This window comes from Symsagittifera roscoffensis, chromosome 2 (genome assembly GCF_963678635.1).
Source record: "Symsagittifera roscoffensis chromosome 2, txSymRosc1.1, whole genome shotgun sequence".
In the NCBI taxonomy this organism is placed as follows: Eukaryota; Metazoa; Xenacoelomorpha; order Acoela; family Convolutidae; genus Symsagittifera; species Symsagittifera roscoffensis.
In genome coordinates this window covers 38934969-38940428 of record NC_087063.1, presented here as the reverse complement: position 1 = coordinate 38940428, position 5460 = coordinate 38934969, and positions in this window count along the sequence as shown.

Sequence of the window (5460 nt, the reverse complement as noted above, 5' to 3'; positions counted from 1 at the left end):
TTGCTTGTCAAGGCTATTATTATGAAGATAATCCATCAGGTATTGATGGTGCTAATGGGCGAGCTGAAGATGTCGCTGAACGTAAGCGAATCGTAGCAGCATCAAGCGAATTCCGATTATTTGGTAAAATTGCCTGTGATTTTTTATCATGCGACAAACATCTTATCAGCGGTGTTACAATAAGACTTTCTCTGAGACGATCTCCTAATGACTTTGTTATTATGTCTGAGCACGCTACTAAACATTACCAAGTCCAAATCACTGAGGCTAACCTATATGTGCGCAAAATGACAGTAACAGATTTTGTACTATCATCGATAGAAAAAACTCTGTTGAAAACACCTGCAATATACAATTATATTGAAGTTTTACCAAGAACCTTTTTGGCCACAACTGGTGTGCAAAGTTGGCGACAAGAAGACGTTTTTGCCAAAGAGCCAGTCCGTCGAATGATTTTGACAATGAGCTCGAATACAGCATACCTGGGTACTAACCGAACAAACCCGTTTCATTATCAAAAGTTTCAGCTGAATGAAATCATTGTTTACCGAAACGGCCTACCCATTGCAGGAACTCCTGTGTCAACGACTGGTAACAAAAGAATATACTATAACACATTGGAAGCTCTAGACTTTGTTTTTAACAATAGTCATGGAATTAGTTTGGCTAATTATCACAATCATTATATTATGGCATTTGATCTCACATCTACTCAGGAGGCTTCACACGACTTTATTCATCCTGAATTGACCAATTGCACCATTTCAGTAGAACTGAAGTTTGATGCACCGCTGGGGGAAAATGTAGAGTTACTTTTCATGGGAGAGCGTGCATCAACAGTTTACGTGCGTTCCGATAGAAAAATAGCTAAAAACACTCTAATGATTTGAATTGGGGAAAAAATGGACAATTTGCAGATTATTGAGCTTATTAACCGATGCAAACATTTGAAACATCGATTTCGTGGCATTTTTCCCGCTAACTTAGCATTTAATACAATATTGAAACGCGACCATACTTTCATGATAGTCAATGCATCAAACTCAGACCAGCCAGGAACTCATTGGTTACTGTTTGCTCAAGCTGGTGGTCAAATCTTTTTTGCAGATCCTCTTGGACGAAGCCTACACAACTATCCACATGTATACAAAAATATGAGACGTTCTATCCATGAGGGAAACCAAATACTGATGAATAAGCCAATCCAATCAGCTAACTCGGTCTTGTGTGGACTTTATTGTATTTATGTTGCTCATGTAACATGATGCGTTTTGCTAAACATATGATGTTATAACTTTGTGATACTGTTGCATTTCTTTAATGATTTATAATTGATTTTTTTAAAAAAAAACATGTTTTATGGTTGCTAGAACACATACCGCTGGAATTATCTCAGAAATATTTTTTTTTCAAAAATTGTATTTCTTCTCCATTATAAATTTAACAAAAAAAGTATTTGAATCAATCTCTAATCGACCATACCCACTCAAAATAATATCAATGATTTTTGAAAATTCAGCAGCATTATCCCCATTCAAAATTCGAATAAAACGTTCAATGGTTACATTAGTAATTAGATCAGTTTGAGTTTGAATGGATCGAGTCTGTGATGCAAAGCAAATCTGTGGCAATCGTTTTCGCAAAGAAACTCCGGCGGTGTCAAGGTTGTTAGTCGAATTGTAGTTAACAGCCAATTTCATTTTTTCCATCAGTGGTCCTGATAGATGATATTTGCTGCACCGCATAATCAAACATTTAAAGGATGAAAGGAGGCAAGGCACAATAAAAAATTTTAAGGTCATCTTCATAACTGCTTCAGTGCATTCTTTTGTAACTTCGATAAGAACGTGGTAATGTGGCTGACCATTGGCAGGAGATTGGGAACAAAATTCGTTCTGATTTGAATGGACTGCAAATGCAAAGTTCGTATTAGAAGGAAGGTCAGAGACGTCGGGTTCATTGTTCAGAAAAAAAAATTTAAAGTTTTTCCGAAATTGTTTAAAGTATTCCGGCGATTGTTCATACATTGCTTCAACCATTCTGATAATTAATAAAGGAAACTGGGTTTTTTTTCCACTTACTCAAGCCACTCGACTTTTTTTGTTGGAATAATCTTCTTCATCATCCTCTCCGTTTTCACTATTACAGTCTTTTTTGGAGTAAACCGATCGTTTTGATTTATATCGTCGTTTTTGAGGTTTATCGTTTCCTGTTGTGGAAGTTGAAATCTTTTCACCAGTTGCTGCTTTGATCATTTTTTTTACTTTTGAATAATTATCTGCTAAGCTATCAAATTCTTTCGTCGTCAAAGTAACTGCTTGATACATTTTGAACACTTCTTCGTCAGTTTTTTTATACAATTTTAGTGTAATATAGGTACCTGTTTTTTCAATTGTTTTTGTTCCAACTCTGACTATACGTTTTTCTCATGAAGAAATATCACGAAAGTCATCAAAAAAGTTAGTATCAATTTCAAGCGTGTACATAGTTGGGTAGCGGTAATTTTATTCAACCGTATCAGTCAAGAGACAATTTAAGAATGATTTAACTAGCCGGTGAATAGCTTAACTCGGGCGATTTCTTTTACGGTATAGCTTAAGCTTCATTGGGGACTTTTAATTAGTTTGCAGTTGGAAATTTATGAGTTTAAGTTATACATGTCAATTCTGTCTGGCAAATTCCCGTTTTAGCTCATAAATCTCAACGGTTTTACCCTGGCGGCATGCCTGTTATCTCTTTGAAGTGTGAAACTTCTGTCATTTTGTGCTTAGGGTATCATAAAAAGGCGCCATGCTGTTTCTTTGAAGTATAGATTTTCAAAGCGTTCACATTTCTACTTTAATTGCAAAAGCCCTGAAAACATATTAAAATTTTACAAAACCCGATCTATGGTAATTGGCTAAAACTAGACCACCAGCAATAAAAAACTAAAAGTGGTACGTCAAACTAAATCTACTCACTATTTTCATTCAATCTCTCAAAATCAAACAAAACAAAATTTTCAACGATGGCAACTCCACTGCAAATTATTTCAATTATTTCACTTGAAAGATCTATATTGTACCAAACTTATACCAGAGATTCTATCGTAGTGGTTCAACAGGAATGGAAAATGTGTCATCGAAACGCAAGTCCTTTGAACGATTTTGATCCAGGAAGCAGAGAATTCGATGAATGGGTCACTAAAAACCATATGATGTTACCCCATTATTTGCTAGATCCAATTGGTATCCTCATACAAAGCAGAAAACAGGTCTACGAGAGTTGTTGTGTGACTGAATCGTATCCTGCGCTGAAGCGCACAGATATTCAAGACCCTACTTGCCTTGATCGTTCACCGAGAAAAATACTGTTTAACTACGATTGCCAATCGATCCCCTTTTACGAAAATCAGGAACGATCCATTAGAGATTTAGCAGAGCGAGAAAACTACTGGAACATTGAGTCGATTGAATCACCAGATTCAACAGAGAAAAAAGATGAGGACCAGAAGACGCCCAAAACCCCAATAAAACCGGATATTTTTTCAATCACTCAACATCAGCAGCAGCAAACTTTTTCTGCTTCTTCTTCTTCCGGCAGTCAAAGTCCCACTTCACCAAACTTAGTAGCTGAGACGCCGCCTATCAATGCTTGCTATGCGCCGAAAAAACGCAAACTGCAATTTAGAGATCTCTGAAAACTCAAAAAAAAATTTTGTTTCCACCGAGAGTGCTTCAGTTTGGGGGTTTATTATTTAGTTTGATAAGTTTTTTTATTATTGTGGATGAATCTTTGCTTAAGCTTTGTTTTTGATTTTTCTAATTTAATGTTTGCTCTCTAACTTTTTTTTCAGAAATCTTGGAAAGAATAAAACTAAACAAAAAAAAACATATTTTAAATTTTTTTTTGTTTTTGAAAAAAAATTAAGAGTTTCAAAATTTTGTTTGAAACAAACAGTGGTATCAAAAATTATCCTCTGGTTTCGACCAGTACTAGGTGATCAACTTAGCTAATGAAAGTTTGCCTGTATATGCAGCACCTAACAAGTTATTTCTGTTCAAAACCCAAACCAGAAAAAGTATGCAAAATTTCGTTTTTGTTTTTTGTCCAAAATATGCCAAAAATTGATTTCGTGAACTGCAACTTTATCTCATACTGTTGCCATAAGGGTATTACGGCTGATGAAACCCCCAGTTTCTTGATACAACGCTTTTTGAAATGTTATTTTTGAGAAAATCGAAATTCATTAAAATTCATCGTTGGCTAAGTGTCGTTCACTATGAAGCCGTGCTCAGAAATGGATGAAACCAATTTTTTTTGACTTAGCGGGGTCGAAAACAAGGCGTAGCCGCCGTTGTCGAGTCTAGGCGGCCACGTTTCAAAAGATATTTGGTGGTTTTTGAAAGGACTGCATATCCACTGAGCCAATGCTCCTCACAACCCTGCAGTGGAAACCATCTAAAAGTAAAAGCTGAAACACTGCAAAGGACCCAACAGATACCTGAATCAGTGAACATATACTTCGAATGAATTTAATAAAAACAAGAAAAAATCAAAAAAGAATAAATTGACCTGTTTGGTTTTTTCGATTTTCAGAAGTTTGACATGAAAAATTCCCATTATTTAATTTTCAAAAAATTAATGATATGAAGCTTTATCACTTCTTTGACAGCTCAATTGATGATTAACTACATTCGGTGTAATGCTTTCATTTCACTCTGCTGGGCTTAGGTCTACTCGGGTGAGGTCTTTTTGAATTGAGTGCCGATGAATTGTTTGAAGCTACACAACTTGTTTAGGAACTTTGTGGTTAATTCAGAAAATTTGGTTGATTTATGAGACTATTTTATAGGTTTATTTAATGAGCCGAAGTTGTTTTCTTTGATGTATCTGAGAGCATTTTGGGCGCACCCTCTCGATTTTATTAATCTAAGCTCCACCTTAGGAAACCACTCCTTGTTTGGCAATTAAGCAAATGATAGAAAAAGTTTGAAAAGCTAAACAGATTTAATAGCAGTCGTAAAACAAACGGAAAATCACTCGAACTCTTATGACTTGTAAACCAGTATCTGCTTTATTTGAACCTAGCTTTCGGAAATATCAAAACTCTCAAAAAACAACCACCTCGCAATGTCTACAAAAGTCGTACCCTGTAATCTCTGCCAAAAAAAACTGAGTGACCGGCGAAGCCTCAAAAAACATCTAATGGCTGTTCACAAGATTGATCCTGTGAAAACCGACTACATCTGTGGTCACTGTGAACTAGAGGATAATTCACTTCGCGTCATTTGGGAACATGTCGTGGAGCGTCACAAAACAATCGATGAAACGGAAGAAAGAAGAATTTGTCTCTACGACATGAATGTGTTCCAAAATGATCGCGCATATGCTGCGCATATGCTAAACGAACACGGTCTGCCAGCATGGGATGTGAGCCGAGAAACCCTCACTTCTATACAGCCTGAGACAGCTTTTGAT